The following is an 8,453-nucleotide window of genomic DNA, read 5'->3' on the forward strand; positions in this document are numbered from 1 at the left end:
AAGTAGTGGACCCAGCACCAATCCTTGTGGCGCTCCACTGGTCACAGGCCTCCAGTCTGAAAACAACCCTCCACCACCACTCTCTGCCTTCTACCTTCAAGCCTGTTCAGTATCCAAATGGCTAGTTCTCCCTGTATTCCATGAGACCTAACCTTGCTAACCAGTCTCCCATGGAGAACCTTGTTGAACGCCTTACTGAAGTCCATATAGATCACGTCTACCACTCTGCCCTCATCAATCCTCTTGATTGAGTTTTTTGAAGAAGTAACAAAGAGTAAGAAAGTAACAAAGTTTGTGAGGAGGAGAAAGTTTAAAGGAAGACATGGGGGAACTTTTTTTATACAGAGTGATTCGTGTGTGGAATGAGCTTCCAGAGGAAGTGGTGGATGCAGATAAAGTTACAACATTTAAAAGACATTTGGATTAGTACATAAATAAGAAATGCTTGGAGGGATATGGACCAAGCACAGGCAAGTGGGACTAGTTTAGTTTGGGATTATGGTCAGCATGGATTGGTTGAACCATAGTATGACTCAATGAATCAATGATTGTATTCCTGTGTTCCTATCACACTATTGACTTGTGATTTGTAGATGTGGACAGACACTGGGAAGACAGGAGGCATTTTACTTGCCACAAAATTCCCAGACTATGACCAACTCTTGTAGCCATGGTTTTTGTATGGCTGATTCTGTTTAGCTTCTGGTCACTGACTGAGATTCCCACTCTTCAATATATGCAGCCCACACTTCTAATGGGCTTGTCTGGGTATTTGCTGAGAAGGTATAGCTCCTGGCTTTGAAGTCGAGATTGCAAGCTCTGAATACAGGGTTAGATATTTAGGACTGAGTTGAGGAAAATTTCTTAATTCAAACATTCGTGAACCTTTGGATTCCCTTCCCCAGGGAGCCATGGATGTTCTTATTTAGAGTATGCAAGACAAATGTTGAGAAAACTTTGGATCTAAATGAATTACAGAACATAGGGAGAGTGAAGGAAGTCACTAATGGAAGATCAGTCATGGTCTTATGGGCAAAATGGCCTTATCCAGTTCCTGTTTCTTAGGTTCTTATTTCTGATGTGGCAGGAGGGGTGTTTGGCTTATATTGTTCATTAAAAGATATGTTCAACAGCTTGTGCCTCAAATTGTAGAAAATCTATATTTCATCATGAGTCTATTGGCTCTGGTGGCCCTTTATAAATTATATTTCTACACAGCCAAATGTTCTTTGAGTGAATGAATGTGTGCTTATATGCCCCACTAGCTTGAACAACAATTTTTGGCTGCAGCCAAGGCCTAATGGATGCAGTAAGGGTGTTTTGATTAACTGTGATTTAAATGTTTATTGTTAGCTACATCATATTGCAACCATCAGGCTATCATTTAGAGTTCTGATTTTTCTTTCTCATAACTTTAACAGCGAAGTATGGTATCAATATATCAGTAGTTTTAGAAGCATAGTGCTGCTGAATGTTATCATCATATGTTAAATGGTAAACTGCTGTCTCCATGTTCAGAGGCTCAGAAATGGAAATGGGGATTCTGAGTTGCTGTTTCACAATGACCAGCCTATGGAAGTTCACACAAAATCATAGGTACAAAAGGAAGACATTCAGCCCATCATGTCTGCCCTCATTCTTCAGATCAGCAACATTATCTATGAGAAATTACTCTTTCCCCATACCCTTGCACATTTATTATCAGCCAACTATTTGAAGAAACACAATAAAAATTCCAGCTGGGATAAAGTCAAGGAATATCAATTTTAACAGAACATTTAACACGTTACTTGCAAGAACTTTCTCTGCCAGTATTTACTACTGACTAAATTTTCTGAATTAGCTGAGAGTGCCTGTCCATTTTATACATGTTGTTTTCCTTTCTTACAAGTGTAAAGGATCACAAACTCCAATCATTCATTGCTGGAAAAGCACTGCGCTTTTCCAGCAACACATTTTCAGCTCTGATCTCCAGCATCTGCAGACCTCACTTTCTCCTCCAATAATTCATTGCCTGTCTAGATCTGTCTTCTCCTTTACTTTCTCTGGCACTATCTTTTCTTCTAAGCTTGCCTCTTATGTAAATAGCCTGCAATCCTCCCTCACTGATCCTGAGTGATATGTCCTTAGCTATCTTTTGATTAGACACCAATGAGTTTAACAGATTCAGAATGTAATCACAGACTCAAATTATTTCCTTTTCTTTGCTTATTAACGTTATCTTTTCCCTCTTGTTGGATCACAATTATCTATTGTTTTTCCCAACCTTTCCTTTCCCCATCAACACTTCTATGGGTTTTTTACCTAATCACAGACGTTTCCTTTTTTAACTTTTGTTCAGTCTCCCCCAACCCACCGACACATCACTTGCTCAATTTCTAAATTTCTCCAGTTCTGATTAAGGGTCACAGACCTGAAAGGTTAATTCTGTTTCTCTCCCCACAAAGGCTGTCTGACTTGCAGAGTATTTCTTTCATTGTCTGTCCTTATTTGTTGCTTTTGTTGCTGTTGCTGGTGTAGAGGTTTAAAATAAATGCAAATTATATGCCTCAGTATTATAGTGCAGTCTAGGAAATCTATACTTCAGAAATGCTTTGAGCCGATCCAAGTACTCCCTCATTTTACTAGGAACAGAAACATGGAAGGTACAGTATTCGGATAAGCAAAACAATTTTATATCGGTTTTATAATGTTTCATTGCTTTTTATATATGTTCCAGGTAAATAGTTATATCAATTGTGTATTATGGTTCTTAACCATGTAGTTAGCCATTCTAACATCATTCTGTAATCCAGAAAATTCTGAAGCTATCTGCTTAGAAACAGGGCAGTCTAGACTTACTGACAGTTTAAAAACTGAGTCTTGGAGATGAGAAACTTTCTTCTCTCAAAGGCTCACTCATCGTTGAAATTCTCTTCCATAGAAACTTGTATAGGCTTGGTGATTGAATTTATTCAAAGCAGAGTCGCAGGCACTAAAGTGGAGGAGCAGCAAAAATTGAATTAAATGGTCAAGCTGACTCAAGACGCTAAATAGCCCACTGTTGCACTTATTGCTTAATCCAAGATGGCTTGGTCTCAAGCATTTGAGCCTGGTCAAGGTATAGTCCAATACAGAATAAAATCAGATACACAGTGTGTAGTTTGGCCAATGCACGTCAGTGCTGGCCTAGTTAAGGTTATCATAGACTTTGCCTCCTCAATCCTAGGCCCTATCTGTCCAACGGCTCATTGATGGAACTGAATAGTATCCAATTGTCGAGATGTAAGGGGATGCTCTTTAATGCATGTAGTTCACCAGTCCCTCAAGCAGGTCTGATGCCAAATTTGGATGTTTGAGCCTAAGGCTGTGCACACTATAGTTGCCAATTCTGATTAGATGGATCACATAATCTCCAGCCACACTGACTGATTAAAAGTCTCTTTTCTCCCCCACCTATAATGCTTTTATAATGAAAAGAGTTTAAAGAAAATGAAGTGACACACATCTTTGAATGCTCCAGTGATTTTACTCCAAGGCTGCTCTCATCAACTCTCAAGGGATTAATGTTTAATTCCTGAAGTCTTCAGGACAATTCTGAAGATTTAGTGAGCTAGACTGGCATATGGTGCAAATGCTGCACCAATTTGCTGCCCGTCTTCGGTGCATGGCCAATTTCTTCCATTCTTACATGCTATCTGGCCTAGAATGTACAAGTCTCCCATTCTATAGTGGAACTGAATGAAAGAGAAGCTTATTGGAGTGTGACAGAAGAATTTAAAATCTTCCCTAACAACAGATTGAAATAACTCTAGAGAGGCCATTATCCTGTCACCAAGCCGCCCTTTATTTACACATGGAGAGTCCTTGACACTGATCCAGCTCCCTCAGAGCCAGCTCTCAGAGTGAACAGGATGTCTGACACTCCTGCTCTTTTTTCTTTACAGAGGAATCAATGGTATTTGATTAAGAAGTCAAAGGGAATGTTGTTGTGTATTGCAAAATGAATGGAGTATAAACATAGGGATTCTACTAGAAGTAAGTGGAATAACTCTACAGAGGTTGGGGTCCTATCACCAAGTCACCCTTTATTTATACATGGAGAGTCCTTGACACTGATCCAGCTCCCTCAGAGCCAACTCTCAGAGTGAACAGGATGTCTGACACTTCTGTTTATATCTGTCAGCCAGGGCTCCCTGATTGGACCAGGTTAACAGCCCCAATCAGCGAACTTATATTTTATGAGGTCCACCTAGCTGATCTCGTTACAATCCCTACATCTCCCCTGCTCTGAGTCTGAGGACATAGGCCGGTTCTTTTGTTTTTATAGCTCCTCCTGCAGTGTTTTAGCACCAGGTCAGGTTCCTCCAGCTCTGCCTTTAATACAGGTGGTGTTTCATGCACAGTAGCTTGCCTCTTGCACCCGGAGCATCTCAGAAAAAATAAATTCTCCTCTTCAGGCAACAATGGACACATCCGCTGTGTCCATCTCAGATTCCAAGGTGTCTTCAACGCTTGATGGAGAGGAAGAACCCAAGGGTTCCAGAACAGTTGGAAAAACTGTCATGGAGCCGGCCGCATTTTCATCCCGCACTGTTTGCGAATTTGAAGCTTTCATATAGTCCACACACTCGTTCAGGATTGCCGCACCCACCTGAAATTTACACGTCAATGGAGCCGATCTTGCATTGACCATGCCTGTTACCCATGGTTCCATTGCCATGGTTCCTACGCCAAACTTCGCCCCCTGAAGTAAACCGTCTCGCTTGCTTAGCGGAGTCCTGTGATCTGAAATAGCATTCCTGATGCCGTTTCACCCTCCCCTCTAAGTCCAGGGAGATCAGATTTAACTTGATGTGGAGTTTTCTCCCCATTAGCAACTCTGCTGAAGCTATCCCTGTAGTTGCATGAGGGCTGGTTCAATAATCAAATAGAAACCGGAACTATTTGGTATTGAGTGAAGCTGTAAGCTGTTCCTTTATGGTTGCCTTCACAGTTTGGACTGTTCTTTCTGTCAGACCATTGGATGACAGATGGTATGGAGCTGTTCTTATATGTTGAATATCATTTGACTTTAGGAAGTACTCAAATTGTCTGGTGGTAAACGATGGCCTGGTTATCTGTAACCAACCCTTCCAGGATTGCAAAAGATGCACACAGGTTTTCTATCCTGTCCCCATGTTGACGAATGAACTCTATGCACATCCTGTCACTTTGAGTGGGTGTCCACAATGAATAAGAACATTGAGCCCACGAAAGGATCTGCATGGTCAACATGTACCCAGCCATTCACACAAATGAAGGGGAACTGCTGGTGTAAATCTGGTCATTGTTGGCACTCTGGGCACTGCCCCACTAATGCAGCTACGGCTGCACCTAATCCTGGCCACCAGACAGGAAGCTCATATTCTATGAGATCCCCCTGGCTGACCTTGTTACTATCACTGCACTGATAAAACCAGATTTCATCAGGAGTTTTGCTTTAAATAATCCTAGTAGATAAAAACTTTCTCAAGGCCACGCTGTTCTGAAATCAGAGTTACATGAAAAAAATGACTCAGATAAATGAAAGGAACTCCAGAAGGCTAAAAAATGACAAGGAATCTGCTTAAAAGTACATTTTGGCAGCATGTATTAACAGTTTAAATTAATCATTAATGCCAAAAATATGCACAGCATTTAGCATACTCTGAGCTGAAACTCATCAGAAGAAATATTTTGCTTTTATGTTGTCTTATAAACACTCTCAACCATCTGTTGATGCTTCTGTAGAGGATTTGGCCCTTAACTGACAGCCATTATTTTAGAGCAGTCTAAATCATTGTCTTAACTTTGGCAATGAATATTTTGTTGGCAACACCTAAAGAGAATTACTCTTTAATTACGGCACTACAAGGAGTTATAGTTGATCTAAATTTCTGCGCCCTGTATCCTGCTGCACACATTACCTGCTCTCTCATTCCTGTCATCCTTGCTTTAATAATTTTAAACTTCATGTGCTCCATTTTAAATGCCTTTCTGGCCCTATCTTTCCAGTTCCTTGTTACATTCGCCAGCCCTAACTCCCTTACACCCACTCCAAACTGGTCATTTGTTCCATCACGGACATCCATGTCTTCAATTGCCAATACACTCCACATTTTGGCAGTCCTGTCTGTATGTTTCCCTCTCTCCTTTTAAAACCCTCCTTAAATGCCACAGCTGACTAAACCTTTGGAGATCCTCCCTTAGTAAATTGTTTCTTATACTTTCTTAGATTTTAAATTATCAGGACACATTTTAAAAGTCAATGTAATTTTTCCAGAGAAGATATCATCAGGTATAAAATAAAGTGAAACAGGAATCCTCTCTTCACTCAGGATTATGTGAAATAATGTGATGTGATAGTTAATCAAAACTCCCCTCTGAGGTAAATAGCAGGTGGCAACCTTCTGTTTTGTTGCACTTTTTGCTTAAAGATAAAATACCTAAATTGCAGTGCTTTTAAAACATTTGGTTAAAAAAAAAACAAAGTTGTGGTTAACCTCCGATCTGGAAGCTTTCAGAGCTGATTACTGAACTTACTTACTGTAATGTGATTTAACATATCAATCAAAGACAGTTAATCAAAGTTTAATAATCTAAAGTGACCAAGTCGCATTTGCCACCAGACCTTGTTAATTGTTTGGGCAGCTTTTGTTCATTTTTTGGGAATTGAGTAGCCCTATGAGTAGCAGATTCTAACCCTGTTTAGAAATCACATTTGCGACTTTGCTAATTGGAATGCACAGAAGAAATCTTTCCCCCAGCAATGTCCAACCTCACCGCACCCTCCCTCCACCACCCCACCACACCCTATCCTTCCTGTGAACCAAACCCATGTTATCTTGAACAGGCATAATTACATTGTACAGTACAAACATTGTTGTACTATAGTTATAAAACAGGGGCCATGATCACATGCATGGATTATTAAGGTGCACTGTACTCTTATGTCATAACACTGAGGACATTCACCTATACAAAGTAATTATATCAAAGGGGATTGCATAAAAAAATGTGATACCATGACTAATTTTGTATTTGGCTATGTTAACTGTCACGTCTTAGAGTCAGCATAATTAACCCACCTCATTTTGTGAGATCTCCGTCAAGTCAATGATGGTAAAGCCATTGCAATCAGTTCAATGTCAAAACCCCTGGATCTTGACATCTTTCGCTCTTCATGTCTGTCTAAGCTACAGCACTGCCTCCCAAACTTTTCCCCACTGCGACCCAATTTGAAAATTGTCAGCCCCTTGGTGAAGCTGTGATTGGAGGTGGGGTTTGGGGAGTTTGCTGTAACAGCAGGGTATAGCTATTATTCCTGATTCCTGATGAAGGTCTATTGCCTGACACATCGATTTTCCTGCTCCTCGGATGCTGCCTCACCTGCTGTGCTTTTCCAGCACCACATTCTTGACTCTCCAGCATTTGCAGTCCTCACTTTGGTATAGCTGTTATAACGCTGTGAAAGTGCCAGAATGGCCATTGCTGCCTCAAAACTTTCAGTGACCTGCACAATGGGAAGCCCTGCACTATGAACTTAAAACACTCCTTTATATAAAAAACATTTTGGGAATGTTTGAATTGTGTGGTGAAGACATGTGCATGCAGATAGGCATATGATTACATCTGTTTGAATTTAACATTGCAATGTCGAAATCATTGCTCTTTGGGAGGAGGGGGAGGGTCAGTGGAATCAGAAAGTGTTTGTCTGAAACAGAATCTCAGGTTGTTTAACTTCCAGCTAGCTCATTGGAACCATGTGTCGTGTGATGGTTCACATGGTATCCAGGAGAGATAGGCTTACCGGGGGTTGGTGGGGGTGGGGTGGGGTGGGAATCGGCATAGTGCTAGCGCAGATGAATTTTCTCTCCATTGCTGTCATCCCCACCATGCCTTGCAATATCAGGCGTTTTGGTATTTATCACGAACCAGTGAAACCAATTTTGCCCCATTCCCCTTTCCAAATATTCAAATACGCAGACATTTTGTGTTGGTTCTGCTGGTTGGTTATATGAATCGGAGGGGTTTAGAGGGATATGGGCCAAATGCTGGCTAATGGGACTATGTTAATTTCGGATATCTGATTGGCATAGACTGGTTGGACTGAAGAGTCTGTGTCCATGCTGTATATTTCTCTGCTCTCCCTTGTTAATAGATGTATGTTTCTGATGTATGAAGTGCTGGGGAATATAAGGGTTTCTTCCTTCAAAACTGGAGCTTTCAAAAGAACCTTTGACATTCTTGTTTTTCAATACAAGGTATTGTTATTGCTTTACAGCCACTTTCATCAGAATGAAAGTGGATGGTGCTGCATAAAGTGAAAGCTTTGACAGCTATCTCACAACGCCCACTCATTACTCTTTACTCCCAGTTCAGTTCCCCATTTGCCCTTGGATTATTTCTAAGGTTGTTGCTTAACAGATAATCAGTTCTTCAAAAACACCATT

The sequence above is a fragment of the Hemiscyllium ocellatum genome, chromosome 39, assembly GCF_020745735.1.
Source record: "Hemiscyllium ocellatum isolate sHemOce1 chromosome 39, sHemOce1.pat.X.cur, whole genome shotgun sequence".
Taxonomy (NCBI): domain Eukaryota; kingdom Metazoa; phylum Chordata; class Chondrichthyes; order Orectolobiformes; family Hemiscylliidae; genus Hemiscyllium; species Hemiscyllium ocellatum.